Source organism: Mirounga leonina, unplaced genomic scaffold (genome assembly GCF_011800145.1).
Source record: "Mirounga leonina isolate KUSES-001 unplaced genomic scaffold, KU_Mleo_1.0 Mir_153, whole genome shotgun sequence".
Classification (NCBI taxonomy): domain Eukaryota; kingdom Metazoa; phylum Chordata; class Mammalia; order Carnivora; family Phocidae; genus Mirounga; species Mirounga leonina.
Genome location: NW_023270387.1, coordinates 7,293,967 through 7,312,584, shown reverse-complemented (window position 1 = coordinate 7,312,584; position 18,618 = coordinate 7,293,967). Strand labels below are relative to the sequence as shown.

The 18,618-nt window shown below is 40.8% G+C and overlaps 1 long non-coding RNA gene across 9 annotated transcripts in view; it reads left to right on the top strand.

Moving 5' to 3' along the window:
- The window catches only part of LOC118013210, a 67,669-nt gene that overhangs the window by 10,829 nt on the left and 38,222 nt on the right, over positions 1 to 18,618 (top strand). The window contains exon 5 of one of the 9 annotated variants that reach the window (XR_004679963.1): positions 8,363 to 9,455. The exons of 7 other annotated variants lie outside the window; for them this stretch is intronic. This is a non-coding gene — a long non-coding RNA (uncharacterized LOC118013210). Of the gene's footprint in view, positions 1 to 3,119; positions 3,261 to 8,362; positions 9,456 to 18,618 lie in introns of those variants that run through there. One more of the 9 variants, XR_004679964.1, reaches the window with a different exon arrangement.

Genomic DNA, 18,618 nt, shown 5'->3' with positions numbered 1-18,618 from the left:
TGGTGAATCCGTGAGGCATCAGGCACTCTGATATACTCCTAGTTGGTCTGTAAAATGGTCTGACTTCTGTGGAGGGCAATATGATAATATTTATACAGATTATAAATTCATTTAACCCACGAATTCCACTCCTGGGAGTTTGTCCTGTGTGTATAGCTGTATAGTATGAAATGATGTGTGAACAGTGTTATTTATTCGCATTACTGTCTGTATTAGCAAAATATTAAAAATGCCCTTCAAGTGTCCTTCATTCAGAGATTAAATGAACTATGGTACTACCCTGCAATGAAATAATATGCAGCTGAAAAAAAAAAGTAAATGAAGCTCTTTGTGTACTGATGCACAAGAGATTTCCAAGGTATATTGTTAAGTGAAGAAAACGAAGTGAATATAATGTATCATCTTTTGTTTAAAAAAGAGGAGAAAATAAGAATTTACTTTCATATGGCTTGAACTTGTATAGACAAACACCAGAAGGATAAATAAAAAAAAGAAACGGAACAGTAGGGACAGGGTAGACAGGGTCAGGGGAGGGAGCAAGACTCCTCAATGTGTGCCTTGTGATAGGGTTTTAACTTTTGGACAAGGCCCATGCATTACCTACTCAAAACAGAACAAAACAAAGGAAGCAAAGCTTTGAAAAGAAACAAGAGTCCTCTTTCCATGGTTCACTGATTTTTCTGAGCATGTTATACTTTTTGATAATCTTGTGTGTGAACTCAAAGCAGTTAGAAGCCAGAGCAAGGGAGAAAAATGCAACATTTGTCCTGTGAGAAAAAACTTAGAGCCAGAACATTAGAGGAAGCTGGATCCAAAAGAGCATAAAATGGCAAAACAGTATCATTTCCTAGCCAGCAGGATCTAAATGGTACTTAAATGTATACATCTGTATACATTGAGAAAACTTGGACCCCAAATGTTAAGTGCCTTGTCACAGTCACTCAGCTAATTTATGGAGAAATCAGGACGAGAATCCCTGGACCCCTAATTAACAATCTCAGTGTTTATGTCTTTACATCGTGATGCTCTCTATTAATTATAGTGATACCCTCTCTAATGAGGTAAAAATAACATGTGTCAAGTGCTTTAAGCATTTGAATATATATTAACTATTTTGATTGTCACGTTATATTATGATAAGGTAGTATAGTGTAATAGTTAAGATCACGGGCTCTGGAGTTAGACTTTCAGTCTTTGCCTCATTTCTTAATTGCTGTGTGATCTTGGACAAATTACTTCTCAAGTCTGTTTCCTTGTCCATAGGTTGGGAATATAGTAGTACTCACCTCAGAGGGTTGATGTGAAGAGTAAATGAGGTAACACATGTAAAGGACTTAGCCTGGCACCTAATGTGTGCTCCCTGAGTGTTATTGTTGTTACTGCTTTTATTTTACTGATGGAAATCTGAGGTAGACGAAAATGGTTGAGTATCTTGCCCAGAGACACATAGGTTACAAGCAATGGGTCAAGACCTCAATCTAGGTTTCCTTACTTAAAATCTCTCTCCATCCCTAAATAATCCATAGAGTTCATGGATTTTCCTCTAACTGTACTTGTTTTTCTGCTTTGACTTGCAAATCAGTCAATATGAACCTTTGCACAGCAAAGAAAATAGCCCGATGTGTTTGGATAGGAGAAAAGGAAAAAAGTTTCATGTATGCAATCAGATTTGATTTTGGTGTCATCACAGGATCTAACAGATTATAAATAAATATTAATTATTTGGAGGCACCTGGGTGACTCAGTCGGTCAAGCATCTGCCTTCGGCTCAGGTCATGATCCCGGGGTCCTGGGATCGAGCCCCATGTCGGGGAAGCAGGGAGCCTGCTTCTCCCTCTGCCGGCTGCTCCCCCAGCTTGTGTTCTCTCTTTCTCACTCTCTCTCTCTCTCAAATAAATAAAATCTTTAAAATATATATGTATATTAATTATTTTGTGTATGCTAACATATTCCTTGATGTCTAATTGGTGGTTAGAAAAGGTTTGCCTCGGGTGCCTGGGTGGCTCAGTTGGTTGAGCGACTGCCTTCGGCTCAGGTCATGATCCTGGAGTCCCTGGATCGAGTCCCGCATCGGGCTCCCTGCTTGGCAGGGAGTCTGCTTCTCCCTCTGACCCTCTTCCCTCTCATGCTCTCTGTATCTCATTCTCTGTGTCTCAAATAAATAAATAAAATCTTTAAAAAAAAAAAGAAAAGGTTTGCCTCACATAAAGAAACCAATTTCTTTCAGATACATATAAATATATAATATATATTATGTAATATATATTGCATAATATATTATAATTATATAAATTGTATACAAACTTATATAATTTATATGTACTTATATGAAATATATAATTTTATATATACTGTACACTAATTCTATATACTATAGTATATAGAATTACATATGATTATATATTTTATATATACATAATTATGTATATATAACTTTATATGTAACATAATATAAGTTATGTACATATATGGTATATAATATATATATAACACATGCATATAAACATTTGCATGTTTAAAATCATCCTAAAATGATTTTGCAGCTGAGAAATATTCCATTATATATATATATACACAGTACATTTTCTTTATCCATTTATCTGTGGATGAATACTTTTACTGTTTCCATGTGTTGGCTACTAAAAATAATGTTGCAGTAATATATAACTTTTTGAATTAGTGTTTTCATTTTCTTTGGATAAATACCTAGCGTGGAATTACTGGATCTTATGGTAGTTCCATTTTTAACTTTTTGAGGAACCTCCATACTGTTTTCCACAGTGACCATACCCAGCTTGCATTCCCACCAGGCAGTGCTTGAGGGTTCCCCTTTCTCCACATCCTCACCAACACCTGTTGTTTCTTTTGTTTTTTATTTTAGCCATTCTGACAGGTGAGAGGTGGTATCTCATTGTGGTTTTGATTTGCATTTCCCTGGTGATGAGTGATGTTGAGCATCATTTCACGTGTCTGTTGGCCATCTGTAAGTCTTCTTTGGAAAAATGTCTATTGAGGTCCTCTGCTTATTTTTTAATTGGATTATTTGGTTGGTGTTGAGTTGTGTAAGTTCTTTATATATTTTGGATTTTTTTTTTAATTTAATTTTATTTATTTGACAGAGAGAACGCGGGAGAGGGAACACAAGCAGGCGCCCCTTATTTAATATATCATTAGAAGATATCTTCTCCCTTGGGGCGCCTGGGTGGCTCAGGTGGTTAAGCGTCTGCCTTCGGCTCAGGTCATGATCCCAGGATCCTGGGATCGAGTCCCGCATCGGGCTCCCTGCTAGGCGGGGAGCCTGCTTCTCTCCCTCTGCCTCTGCCTCTGCCTCTCTCTCTGACTTTCATGAATAAATAAATTAAAAAAATGTAAAAAAAAAAAGATATCTTCTCCCATCAGTACGTTGTCTTTTTGTTGTTGATGGTTTCCTTCACTGTGTGAACGCTTTTTATTTTGGTGTAGTCCCAGTAACTTAATTTTGTTTTCGTTTCCCTTGCCAAAGGAGATGTATCTAGAAAAATGTTTCTACAGCTGATGTCAGAGACATTACTGCCTATGTTTTCTTCTAGGAATTTTATGGTTTCAGATCTCACATTTAGTTCTCTATTCAATTTTGAGTTTATTTTTGTGTTTAAGGGGATTATTATTATTAGTCAAGGTCATCACTGACCTCCATGGTGACCTTCTCACTGTCAACTTTCAGTCTTCAGGGTCAGCAAGCAGCATTTGTCATGTCAATATTCTTCTGCAAATGCCTCATTCTGTTTTCAAGGACATGTTTCTTGGTTCTGCTCCTTCTGTCTCCTTTGCTTGTTTATCCTCATGTGCCCAAATCTAAATGTCCCCAAATCAGTTTGAAGACTGGACCTCAAACCTTCTGTTTTCCATCTTTCTGCTGGGAGATCCCATGCAGGCTCCTGGCTTTAAAATATATGTACCTATATACTGCTAAAGCGTAAATTTATATCTGGCTCAGGCCTCTAGTCTTAATTCCAAATCTGTTTTTCTAATTACTTACTCAACATCTCCATTTGAATGTCTAATAGGCTTCTCAAATTAGTATGTGCTAAAAGGAATTACAGTTGACCCTAAAGAACATTGGGGGTCGGGTTTAGGGGTGCCACCCCACCCTGCACAGTAAAAAATCCACATAGAACTTTTGACAACCCGAAAACTTAACTACTAAGAGCCTGCTGTTGAGTGGAAGCCTTACCAATAACATGAACAGTTGATTAACACATATTTTGTATGTTATGTGTATTATATACTGCATTCTTACAATAAAGCTAGAGAGAAGAAAATGTTATTGCAGGGAGCCGGACGTGGGGCTCAATCTCAGGACCCTGGAATCATGACCTGAGTCGAAGGCAGACGCTTAATGACTGAGCCACCCAGGCACCCAGAGAAAGAACACTCTTATCAGTACTGTACTGTAAAAAATCTGCGCATAAGTAGACCCACACAGTTCAAGCCCATGTTGTTCAAGGGTCAACTATACCAATTTCTCAATATCCTCCATGAACAAAACTTTCACTTCCCACAGGCTTCTCTGTCTCAACTAATGGCAACTCTGTTCTCCGCTTTTCTCAGGCTGAAAACATTGCAGTCATCCTTGAGGCCTTGCTTAATCTCTCATCCCACATCCTGTCATGCTGTCAGTAAATCCTGTCACTTCTACCCTTAGGATATATTAAAATTAGACTGCTTCTTCCCTTCCATCTGCTACCACCCTGGAGGCAAACCACCATCATTTCTTGCCTGGATTATTGCAGTGGGCTCCCCATTGTATCTCTCTGCTTCTGCATTTGCTCTCCCTATAGTTTCTTCTCAACACAAATTTTATGAAAAATTTAAGTCAGATTATGTCATTCTGTCACCAGCTGGACCCCAAGACCTCACCTTTACTGCTCATCTGCTTATACCCACCCACCTTTGTCCCACATTTTTCCTTAAGCTCTTTCCAGTTTATCTCTTAACTCAGACTAAAGGCCCCACAGGCACAGCATCCCTGATGGAAACCCGCAACTATCCCTCAGGCAATTAACTCCTCCCCAGAGGGAGAGCTCCTGCAGCCCAAGCTCCCAGACCAGTTTGAGCTCAGCACCAGACTCACACCTGCACAGATGGACCATGGAGTGACGGACAGTTTCCTTTACGTCATCATACTAAAATCTCCGCCCAAGGAGGAGCACAAGCCTCATTTACATAACCTACAGCTAGGCCTGTTTCCTGAAGGTCCTTGCGTGACCTTACACACACCTCTAAATACAATGACTGGGCTCCCCTTTGTAAATATTCCTCCTAGCCTGAAATAAAAGGAAACTATTCACCCTTCCTTGGGGAGTCACGGCTTTGGAAGTTATTCCCTGGATCCCCTTATTTGCTGCAAATATTTTTCTTTGTCCGACAACTCCATCTGGTGTTCTTTCTATATGTGACTCACCAACGAGCGAACTCACGTTAGTTCGGCTACAGTTCCTCTGTTCAAAATACTTGAATGGCTTCCCCACTCATTCAGTGCAGAAGGAAGAAAGAGCCTTACAATGGCCTACGAGACCCTGTAGGACCTGTCCCTTCTGCCTCCGTGATCGCATTTCCTACCTCTCACCTGTTTCCTACCACTCAGCCTTTTCATCTGCTCTTCCCTGTGCCTGAAATCAGGCTTTCCCTCCAGACAGCTACATGCCTCACTCCCTCACTTTCTTTAGATGTCTTTTCAAAGGTTACTTTTTTTAGTGAGGCCTTTGCAAACCATAAAATAGCAACTGCCCACCCCCCATTCCCTGTCTCCTCTTCCCTGCTTTCCTATGCTGTACAGCATTTATTGGCTATCTCACACATTTTTTAATAAGATTTTACTCCTTTGAGAGGGAAAGAGAGTAAGTGAGAGCACAAGAGCAGGGGGAGGGAGAAGCAGGCTCCCGCTGAGCAGGCTTGGGGCTCAATCCCAGAACCCTGGGATTATAACCCGAGCCCAAGGCAGCCCCTCAACCAGCTGAGCCACCCGGGCACCCCTATCTTGCACATTTTCACTTACTTGTTTATTGTCTGTCTCCATATCTACCCTTCCCCCACCTCCTAGAACGTTCTCTTCAGGAGGTTAGCGACTTTAATGTACTCCCAAAAGAGTATAGTAAATACTCTTATTTAAATAAATCAATGTTTTGCCCATAGGAAGCATTTAATAAATATTAGCTGAAAGAATCAATGAGTTGAAAATACCCCTGGACTTGAGAGTAGAAGTAAAGTGAAACAGCCAGAAATGCAAATCCAAGTGTTAGAAATATGTGGATAGCCTGGTGGGCCAGATTTCCCTGGAATAAAGAGGTCACAGTGACTAGAAAGCTACATAAGCTGTGTGCAAGACACAGGTCAGCCCCTGGGATTCTAATAGTGGTAATAATTATCAATGGAAGGTCTGCTGGAAAGGCAACTTTTGCATACTGAAAACAGTAATTGAGGATCAGTGAAAATCATTAAACAACAGAAATTCAACTGAGTAGCTTAAAAGATCAAATTGGCTTTATCGAATTGATGAAGTTTTAGAATATAAGTGAGGTTCAGTGGAGTGGAGTCCGGAGCTGAACGTCACACATATCACATGGGGGGGCGGGTTGTGGGGTGTCAGCTTCGGCTTTGTTCTCAGCGAGCCTTCTGCTCCCGCATCAGAATGATTCAGCAGCCCATCTAGCAAATAGAAAGGAGCTCCTTTGAGCTGCAGAAAAGGAAAAGTTTTTAAAGGAAGAGAGGGAGCCAAAAAGAGGAAATTATTAGCAGAGAGTACATTGTTTCAGGCAAGGTCGCCCTTCTAAGGGGAGCAGAAGGGCCTATCAGTAAATTTCCTAGTGCTGACCAAGAAATGCATGTGGACCATTAAAGGCTACATGCCTGGGGGGTTGAAACTACAGTCAGGTTGGCATAGTACGTCTTGGTTTATTTATTCATATGGAGCCCTTGACATAGGTGACTCCATTTTTTATTAAGATTTTATTTTTAAGTAATCTCTACATCCAGTGTGGGGCTCAAACTCAACGACCCCGACATCAAGAGTCACATGCTCTACTGACTGAGCCAGCTGGGTGCCCCAAAAGTGACTCCATTTTAAACCTGCGGTTTTCTTTTAAACAAAATGAATGGAAGGTTGCAGCTTCCCTAAGCCCACATGAGCTAGCGTAATTAATTACTGTTAAGGGACACTGGAACTTTCCTATGGAAAAAAAAGTGTGTTCAGAAGGAATGATTAAACTCTCTTCTGTCCAGAAATAGAGCTTGACAGAGTCAAAACTAAATACAACGTTAAGTGAAAGTGTATTCAGTTTCCACTTAATTAGAAGATTGCGAACAAAGCCACAATGGACAAATTTAGGCAGCACTGGTCATTTTCGTTCAATAGATGGAGCCAGAGTAGAAAGACAACAGTCTGGCAGGTTGCGAAACCGCACAAAGAGGGATTTGAAAGTGGGACTCCTCTGTGGATTCCAGCCCCTCAGAGTCCATTAGGCAGCCACCCGGGGCTCTGGCCCTTCGCCAGTCCGTTGACCCGGGAGGTGGGCGGGCTCTTTCTGAGCCAGTGATGTAAGTACCTCTGCCTTAAACAGTTCCAGGCTCCACCTGCTCATTCTCATGCTTCGGGCTGCAGTGAAGCCTTCCATGGCTTTCCTGGCAGAGAGAGGTCCTCCCTGCACCCCTCAGCCACGCAACCTGTTTATTTACTCCCGGGCTAATCAGCCTCTGTAATTACATTTTGTTTGCATGTTTATTATCTGCTTTTCCTGCTAGCACCTAAGTCCCGGACAGGCAGGCCTCGGGCCTGACCGTTGGTCACAGCATGCTCAGCACCCAGCAGACGGGCCCCAGCACGCGGTGAATGTTTGGGAAATACCTGTTGAACGGATTAATTGGAATTCTGGGTTGTTTGAAGTGCCAGGCACTATGCCAAGGTTTTTACCTACATTTTCTCCTTTATCTCTCGTGAAATAAACATTTACTGTGGAAAAGCTAAAGCTTCAGGAGGCTGTATAATTTGTCCAAGGTCACATAGCAAAGCTGAGCATTAAAACCAAGTCTTTCCGATTCTAGAATCTCTGCTGTCACCTTACGCAACTTTCATAAACAAACAAACGTTTTGTAAAGCAAGCGGTAGTGCATTATGGTAAAGATTTCACAGGAAAGTCAAGGGGGAAAGTAGGAGATGCCGGGCGATGGCCTGTAGCACTCAGCTTTGTGATTGCTCCAACATTTGCTCCTGCACCAGGCATTCCATATAGTTTAAAATGAAATATGCTGAGACTGGATCCAGATTTAAAGGAGAAGATGTAGGATCTTCTCTTCATACCTCCTCCTCTCCTTTCTTTGTCCACAGCTCATGCTTCCTTCCAACTGACTGTCTCCTTTCTTCACTCTCTGGGCACACTCAAAAAAAGGGAAAAAAGTAGACCGTGTGACTATATCATTGCAAGAAGGAAGATCCGGTGTTGGACAAGTGTAAGGTAGTCACACTTCGACAAAGAGGGACACTTAGAAGGTATGAAAAGTAGCAAAGTAGAATGCACAAACATCTAGATGGCCCATAAAGAAAGATCTGGGATCCAGAGATGGAAGTGTATATGTGGGTGGGAGACAGGGTGTGCAGGAGTGGAAGAGAACAACACTGAACAATAATGACCCACATGTAACAGAAATCGTGTGAAACTGAGAAGCAGCTTGTTACATTAGTGCTCAGGACAAAATATGATTCAAATTCTGTCATTCTTTCAATAATATGAGTGTCACAATTAAGACTAAAACTAACAAGTGAATAAAAGTAAAAGACCCAGCTTAAAATCTCAAATTTTTAGAAATAATATTCTATTTGCATCTCCTAGCACTGCTGCAGAAAGTGACTCATACTTACAAAGTCCAGAAAGGAGCTAAATTACAGTGCTTCAATACAAAACGATTACCCTGGCGTACTCTAAATTTTCCTTAAATAAGTGAAAAGAAGGCCATGACAGAAAAATCCTCATGCACAGCTTGTGTAGAAGCCCCCAGGAGGCAATTGGCTAACTGCCTCGACATGTATCCAAAACGGGGTGAAAACGTGAACATTTTGCACTTGTTTATCAAGTTCAGGTTGAGGATCAGCCAGGCCTGTGGTCCCTGGAAAGTGTGACTGGAGTCCTAGCTCGCTGTTTACCCCTTGCTGCATGCATTGCAGTGACAGGTTTGCACGCCCCCGAGTGCGTCGTTCCCTGAAAGGCTGGGAGGTCAGAAGGAAGGTAAGGGTGTCCGCCCTGCACCACACACCTCTCCCACTGCTGTGGTGGGGGTACTCCCGGTGCCTAGACTATTCCATCCTGCTGCCTGAGGCGGGGGTGTTCTCATCAGACGGGGAGTGATTCAGGGGAAGGGACTTTCTGTTCTCCATGCACCCTCTTCAGAATCCAAAGTGAGCAGAGAGAGTTTCTCTAAAATTATATCTAGTTACTTTTCTTTTTTTTTTAAGATTTTTTTGAATTTATTCATTTGAGAGAGAGAGAGCATGAGCAGGGGGAGGGTCAGAGGGAGAGGGAGAAGCAGACTCCCCGCTGAGCACGGAGCCTGACTTGGGGCTCAATCCCAGGACCCTGAGAACATGACCTGAGCCGAAGGCAGATGCTTAACCGACTGAGCCACCCAGGCACCCTTTCTCTTTTCTTTTTTCTTTTCTTTTCTTTTCATATTTTTGTACTTACTATAGGAAAATAAACGTGTTTTAATTTTTTTCTCTTAAGAGCTAGTCACCTTTGTTTCCCCTTTATGGGGGAAATACAGGTATTTAATAATTAGTGTTTGGGATAGTAAAGAAGCTCCATTACGAAGTGAATTCCAACTGGGCCAAAGATTTAAATGCATGAAAGGAAATCTAAAGGTACTAGAGAAAACATAGAAAGGACCCCCATTAAACATGGTACACTGACCATATATGCCTTTATCTTCTCTCCTTGCACTGAGCTATACAGTGACCCCCAAGGATGTGTCCAGGCCATAATCCCCAGAACCTGTGAATGTTCCCTGATATGATAGAGACTTTGCAGATATGATTAAGTTAAGTCCCTTCAAATAGATAATCCTCGGTTATCTGTGGGGCCCCTAAATGTAACGACAAGCATCTTTGTAGGAGAGATGGAGGGAGGAGATATGACCACACCACTCTGCACCATGAAGATTCAAAGCAGGCCATAGTAGATCAGCACTCTGGCTGGCATCAGACTGTCCAACAGCAATACAGGATTCTAGGAGACAGCAGAGCAACACCCTCGAAATTCAGAAATAAAATATCACGGAAAAGTTTGTATCCAGCCAACTCCCCAACAAGTGTAAGGGGAAAATAAAGGTATCTTCAGACATGCAAAGTCTCAAATTATTTGCTACTTTGCATCATCAAGTAGGAGGAAGCTCCCAAAGGGCAGAGTTCCACCACGGTGTGGTGTAAACAAGGAAGAGGCGACACGGGATCCAGAAAAAAACAGAGGATGCACCCAGCAGAGGGGCAGAGGGGAAGTGCTAGGATGCCGGGTGTTCATCACACCTGACAAGCAACCCTCCCGAGAACAGACGCCTGTGTCAAGTGCGAAAGGGAGACATCTAAGGAGAGAAATTTAGAACTGATCGATTATTCCATGTGTTGAGAGTTTGGGGGGAAATGATTACTACAAGTTTTCCAAGTCTGTTGGATCATTTGAGGGGAAAAGTGGTGATGATGTATAGAAAAGGAGGCAGTTTGGCTGGGGGTAAGGGTGATTAGCGGTTACTAATGCCAGAAGATAGTTATCATACTGTTTGGTTTAGCAGTGAGTAATATTTCAGTCTTAATTATGTAAACACTGACTTTTGACTAAACTAGAGATTTTGATGTCACCATATTGGCAAAAGGCAGGGAGTGAAGTGGCAAACGTTAGAGTCAGATAAGAAAAACTCCAATAATTTCTTTTCCAAGATTGTAATCTATATAGTATATTGTAATATGTATTATATATATTATAATATATATATATATTTTAAAGTAATCTCTACACCCATTGTGGGGCTCAAACTCACAACCCTGAGATCAAGAATCATATGCCCTACCGACTGAGCCAGCCAGGCGCCCCTCAATCTATTTTTTTGACATATGTACAAAGAGGGTCACCACATCATTGAACAAGAAATAGCAAAAATGGAGACAACTTGAATACCTATCCTTTGGAACAGGTTAAACGGATCACAGTTAAATGGGGTATCATGCAAGCATAAAAAAAAAAAAAAAAGTCAACCTGGTATATACAACATGAACTATCTCCAGAGAGTGTATACAAAAATACTACGCAAACAAAATCAAGGTGGGGAAGAGTGGGTCCAATATTACAGTAGTACCACCATTTGGTGGGGGCGGGGGGGAACGACATCTATGGATCAGTACATGCATCTGCACAAACATTGAGTCTTGTGTATGTACAGTCTCTGGAAAGATCGACAAGAAACTGCTAATAGTGGTTGATTCTAGAGCGAGGAACTGTGGTCAGGTGGGCAGGGTTAGGTAAGAGACCTACTTTTCACTCTCTACCATTTTGTTATTTAAAATTTTATGCTGGTAAATGTATTACCTAGTCGAATGACTTTTTAAAGGGAGGAGGAAAACCAGTCTGGCAAGAGGAAGGAAAGTTTTAAACAAAACAAAACAAAATTAGCCCCCTTCACAGCACAGCTTAACACATCTAACATGTCACTGCAGTATTTTTAGCATCTCTCCTTTAGGTGGCAGCATCTGCGCTTTGGGGGACGCCATCCATCTGCCTGGCCTGGAGGGTCAGTTCAGAAATAGTGTTTGGATGTCTTATTTTTCCTTTTCATAAGAAAAAAATTCTTAAAATGTTTATTATATTTAGAAAATGCATGACCTGGAAATGTTCCTGAGTGTTGTATACAAAAAACAGGTTACCGGTTTGAGGGGATGTGAAGCAGGCTGGAAATATAATTCACCAAAATGTTGACAGTGATTTATTTCTGGGTAATAGGACAGTTAGTAGGTGAATTTGCTTTTCCCTTGGTGCCTCCCAATGTTCTGCAATGAACACGGTGTTTTTCAAAACCTTGTTTCTCCTCCTTGCCATCAGCCTCCTCTGGCCCCGGAAAGCTGAAGATGGTGTGGGCTTGAGAGTCATCTGGCACCCAGACATTTCCAGTCTCACCAAGTTCTTTAATGTCTGAACTGTGGAATGAAAATAATGACAGAGAATAGGACTATTAAAGCAGAGCTCAAGGGGTAAAGGATCTTTTTAATAGTCTCCAAATCCAGAAGCAGATTTACTGTGCGGTTGATAAAGCTTATGCTTCAGGGCCTCCCCCTCCCTGAAACTAATCCCTTTCCAAATGTATCCCATTTGAATTCATAATTTTAAATTACAGGGCCCATAAATTATCCCGTTACAGAACCTACCAAACCCAGATCTCCCATTGCCAAAGCACACCAAAATATTCTTTGACAACTTTTTTGCTATCGTTGTGTGAGGCAGTCTAGTTCTAACTATGATTTGAGGGGGTCGAGGGTGGGGGGTGCCTATAAACTCCCCACTAAACTGGGAGGCCAGGCCTCAAACACGCTGTACCCTTGCTGCCGAGCCCATGTCTGGCACATTTCAGGTATTCAGAAACCATTTCCACTGTTAAATGGCAGTGAATTTGCATGGAGAGGTCAAAGTCTGCCTAACCATTTCTTATTCCTGGAGAAGTTGAGGAGTAGGCCTCGTGGAGCTGGTTCTGGTGGCCAGCAGAAAGGGGGCTCTGTCTTAAGTAAACAGGGCCACAGAGATGACTCCCCGTCCCCAGAGGAGCCCTGGGGACTGGTGAGTGGATCCCGCCCAGTGCCTTATCATCATGGACTCTGTCCCAGGAAAGGACTCTGTCTCCCCTCTTTGAAAAGCTGTGTCAGCATATTTGTCATGAAACAAAGAAGAAAACAAACCTAGCATGTGCCATAAATCTCTCAAACACAAGAATGCAAACTGACATGGGTTACCAAATGACAAGAGTGAATAAAAACATCAGTTGCTGTATGACCCAGCATTCCACTTCTGGATATACACCCAAAAGGACGGAAAGCTGGGATGCGTACACCATGTTCATAGCAGCATCGTTCATAATAGCTGAAAGGTGAAAGTAACCAGTGTTCATCAGCAGATGAACAGATAAGCAAAATGTGGTATATACATACCACGGAATAGTATTCAGTCTTTTTAAGTTTTTTATTTAAGTAATCTCTACACCCCCTGTGAGACTCGAACTCATGACCCCGAGATCAAGAGTTGTATGCCCTTCGGACTGAGCCAGCCAGGTGCCATGGAATAGAATTCATTCTTAAAAAGGAATGAAATTAACACATGCTACATTGAACCTTGAGGACATTATACTAAATGAAATAAGGCTGTCACAAAAGGACAAATATTATATGATTCCGTTGATACGAGTTATCCAGAGTAATCACAGTCATAGAGACAGGAAGTAGAATGGTAATTGCCAGGGACTGGGCCAGGGGGAAATACGGAGTTGTTTAATGGGTGCAGAGTCTCCGTCTGGGAAGATGAAGAGTTCTGGAGATGAATGGTGGTGATGGTTGCACAACAGTGTGATTGTACTTGATGCCACGGAACTGTACACATAAAAACAGTAAATGTTATATATATTTTACTACAATGAAAAAAGCATGTGCCAAAAGACAACCAGATAGAACAAGGAATTAATACTTTGCCATATTTTATCAGTATCTTAATGAGACCAGGTTGATTGTCTATTACAGAACTGTTCTGGGGGCACCTGGGTGGCTCAGTTGGTTGAGCATCTGACTCTTGGTTTTGAATCAGGTCATGATCTCAGGGTTTTGAGGTCAGGCTCCGTGCTCATCAGGGAGTCTGCTTGGGATTCTCTCTCCCCCTTTCCCTCTGCCCCTCCCCCCTTTCTCTCTCTCTCTTTTCTCTCTCAAATAAATAAATCTTTATTACAGAACTGTTCTGTAATGTAGATGTGAATTATCTACTAAGCCTTACTACGTGTTAGCAACTGTGCTAAGGGAATTGTGTACGTTGTCTTAATTCTCGAACCCAGCCTGTATAGATACAAGTACTATTATTATGGTCGTTTACAAGTTGAGAAAGTAAGACTTAGGAAGTTTTACATCATTTGCCCAGAGGGCAGGGTTAGTGCCTGGTAGAGCCCAGATTCAACCTTGGATTTACTAATGGGAAGCATATTGCTAATTTCAGAGTTTGGGGTCTGTTTGGTTTTTTTGTTTGTTTTGTGTGTGTGTGTGTGTGTTTTGTTGGGTTTTTTTTTTTAAGATTTTATTTATTTGTCCGAGAGAGAGAGAGAGAAGGCGCGCACAAGCAGGGGGAGCTGCTGGCAGAGGGAGAAGCAGGCTTCCTGCTGAGCAGGGAGCCCAATACAGGACTCAATCCTAAGACCCTGGGATGATGACCTGAGCTGAAGACAGGCTCTTAACCGACTGAGCCAATCAGGAGTCCCTGTTTTTTTTTTAATAAACATTTTTTATTGTTATTAAGTTAAACACTTGTTTGAAGAATTTCTAAGGAAAGGAATCTGAATCAGGAGAATCCAAATGACATTGCTATGCCCGGAGAGTATAAGAGTTGAACAGCCCTTCTTTCAGTATTATACCTGAAACAGTGCCTGGGGTTGGCGCCTGGGTGGCTCAGTCAGTTAAGTGTTTGACTTTTGATCTCAGCTCAGGTCTTGATCTCAGGGTTGTGAGTTTAAGCCCTGCTTTGGGTTCCACACTGGGAGTGGAGCCTACTTAAAAAAATTTAAAATAAAACAATGCCTTGGCAAGTGGTCCCTCATATTTACTATGGAGTTGCAGTATTCAAGTCTAAATCCAAGGGTAGAGGAATTGGAAAAGCAACGATGAGCAAATATTCCAATTTAGATACAAATAATTATAGCAAATATTCTAAAATGTCACCTTAAACCTTTTTTTCTCAGACTTTATAATTGTAATTCCTGACACATTGTTCAGTATTAGATTTTTTTAATAAGCATAAACTGGGCAAAACACTGAGACCAACTAAAGAATTCAGGGATTGTATTCTGTTAATTTATAGGACTGCATCTTCCCCCAAAGGATTGACTGGATGTGTTATTATATCTTTTCAAATGCGTATGTGCTGTGTGTGTGTGTGTGTGTGTGTGTGAATACACATACACAGTGGTAGATTAAGATATGCGTTTACCTCTCCGACCTCCAACATCCCCATCAAAGTAACAGAAAAAATTCTTTGAAGAGAATATGATGACATCATAGGAAACAAGAAAAAGCGTCATCAGCAAACCAGAAGTTTTGAGAATTTCTGAAAGAAAAAACAGATAGATGAACTGATGAGAAAGTGTAGCACAAACTGTAGGCCCGGGCATAAGAACTGAGCATGTGTCTTCCCAAGGGGGCCCCAGAAGGGACCTCCTGCTCCCAGGACAATACAATACAATGATGGGCTGTGAGGCCATCATCAGTGGCCTCATTAAGGAGCGGGATGCAGTCCTCCGCACAGCTGGGCCCCTTTCCTCCGATCTGTGTAAACAGAGCTCGGCTGCTGAGACTTTTGCCCTCAGGCTAAAAGCCAGTGAGGCGCTCTAGAAAGCAAGCTATCTCTCAGAGAGCATTCTCAGTGAGGACTGTGCGGCCTAAGAGGAGATACTGAAGAAATTCTGAATCTCTATAATAAACTCAGACTGGAAATCACCAGACTTCAAATACACCTCCACCCCTCCACCCGGAAACCTCTGGGCTTCCGGATCTGCTCGCTTGTGCTTTGCCCACAGGAAACCCTACTGGGAAGCCTTCCTGTCCACAGACTCCACCTACTTATACAAAAACTGCTGTCAATCATTCTGTTCTGAGTGAAAAAGCTTAGAGAAACAAACGTAAACCCCCAAAAGGAAACCCACACAAGCTACTGATACTAAATTAAGGTGTTTGTGTAGTTCTTCATTCATTCCTATAAAAGGACAACATGGAACCTCAGACTTGGGAGAAAAAACAACACAAAAGGGAAAGCCTTAGAAAAATAAATAACTGAAGCTGGAGGAAAAAGATAATCCACACACTTAAAGAGTATTTACGAAAAAAAAAACAACCCTAATGAATGCACGCACAGATCACTCACATTCTTAACACCTGTGTTAGCCAGTTAATACAATTAATATTTAAAACAGTTTCAGTAAGAGCAATAAAAATGCTAATTCATATCAGAAGAATTCTTTTAAGACGATTATAGTTTGCGATGAAAGGTAACAATCAGACATGAAAGAGTTCTTGGAAAGTAAAAATCAAAATTTCAATGGAATTTCTAAGTAGTAATATAAATACAATAGAAGATCAAGTTGGTTACCTGAAAGATAAAAGAAATAAAATGACAGAAAATATGAGAAAAAATTAAGATGCATGGAAGTTAGCTCTAAGAAATCTAATACTTCCCTAAAGGTGATTCTAGAAGGTAGAGGGGACCATGGAGAAAAAGAAATAGTCAAGAAAATAATGAAATAAATTTATTTACACTCAAGAGTTTTTAGATTGACAAAACCCAACCATTACAGAGCAGGAAAAGTAAACAAAAGTACATCTAGAAATTTTAGAATTTCTAAGAACAAAAAGAAAACCCTAAATGCTTCCAAAGAGAGGGCAAATAAAAGAACAATAATCGGGCTATCATTGCAATTTCTTTTCAGCAGTACTAGTCACTAGAAGATCATTCATAAAACTAATGTATAGAGAGTGTATACTGCATGCTAGACACTGTTCTAGGTGCTTGTGATGTATCAAGGAACCAAACAAAGTCCTTCCTGGTGGGTCATTAGCAGAATGTATTCCAGGTTCTGAGGGGAAACAAATGGATCTAAACTTGGCCAAACTACTAAGCAAATTTGAGTGCTAAAAGAAAGACCAAAATTTTTAGACGTTCAAGATTTAGAAAGCCTACTTCCTGTACAATACAAAACCAAAGCTCAAAGAAGTAATCCAACAAATTGTAATCCAAGAAAGAAAACAAGAAGCAATGCCATCTGACTATGACCCAAAGGAAGTGAAGAAAGCAGGAAAAGGAGGAAAGGACAAGAGGGAGGAAGGATCTATTAGTTCTTCAGGTTGAGAAGAATCTCACTTAAGCCGCAAAATTTCAATTAAATAACATTACATTTCCTTCTCAATTGAGGTTCCTCTACACTACTCAGTTGTTCATAACAGCTGGTGGCTACAGATGTGCCTGGCACTGTGCTGTGAGCTTTATATGGATTAACTCTTTTAATCTTCCAAAGACTTAATTATAATTACAGAGCCGAATATAAATATAGTAAACCATGACCACGTATATATGGAGGGATGTCTATGTGTAAATCTATCCATAAAACAAAAACTTAGAAGTAGACCCTCTTACGTAACTGGGAATCAAGAGCATCTTATCTAAATAAATCCAGAAGTAGAAGTTTGGGTATTGTTTAAAGTTACAAAGAATAATTTAAAATATAGTTTTTAGAAAAATTAGAAATACAACTGGATTATAAATAATATAACTAACACAAATTAGGAGGTAGAGGGGCACCTGGGTGGCTCAGTCGGTTAAGCATCTGCCTTCGGCTCAGGTCATGATCTCAGAGTCCCCAGATCAAGCCCCACATCAGGCTCCCTGCTCAGCAGGGAGTCTGCTTCTCCCTCTGCCCCTCTCACCACACTCTCTTTCTCTTTCTTTCTTTGCCTCTCTCAAATAAATAAAATTAAAAAAAAAAAAAATTAGGAGGTAGAGAAGTTGGGAACAAGTATAAATATTCTTCCTTCTCTTTCATAGATGGAAGTCAGTAGACACTTTCCAAAGCTGATAAACTGAGAAACAGAGCTGTAAGCATATTTTTTTAAATTATAATAGTAACTGCTACATGACCTAATAGCAGTAGCTGTTAACGATGCCTGTATGGAGAGCATCAGCCTGGGCTGGAGTGGTATAGAGATCACATTTATTTTATACTCTTCTGTACTGATAAAATTTTTTTCTTATTACATGAATATTAAAACTCTAAAATAGAAATGAACTACTTCAATAATAGTAGATACATTAATTTTTTGAAGAGTGGAAAAAGCCTAAATGAATCTTTTCCACAAATACGGCAATAATACTTAATATAGGCATATGTAATTGAAAGAGGGAGTTGCTTAGTCATAGCTGCTAAATGTATACAAAGGCTCGTGGTTTTTAGGAAAAGTGTCTTAGGTCAAAGAGAGCTTAACATATTATCTGCTTGGCTTTTTTAAGTTGGAAAGAAAAAGTAAAACCCACTCTTCAGTTTTTCTAATTATGAAAAGTTGCAAGTATCATGTGTCCTAACCCTGTTGATCCTACAAATGGCTCAAAAACTGATGAATCAAAGACTTTGAACTTTCAAAACAAGGAATTCATCACTGAGGATTACTCATCTGTCAAAGTAGAATAATGTGCAGTTTGTATTAAGCAACCTTCTCTAACAGTTAGTATTTATTTATTGAGCCAGGGAATGTGGTGGTGTAGTGGACAGAGCACGGGTCAGAAAGTCTGTCTTTCCCCGCTCTGCCCCCAACTAGCCTAGTGA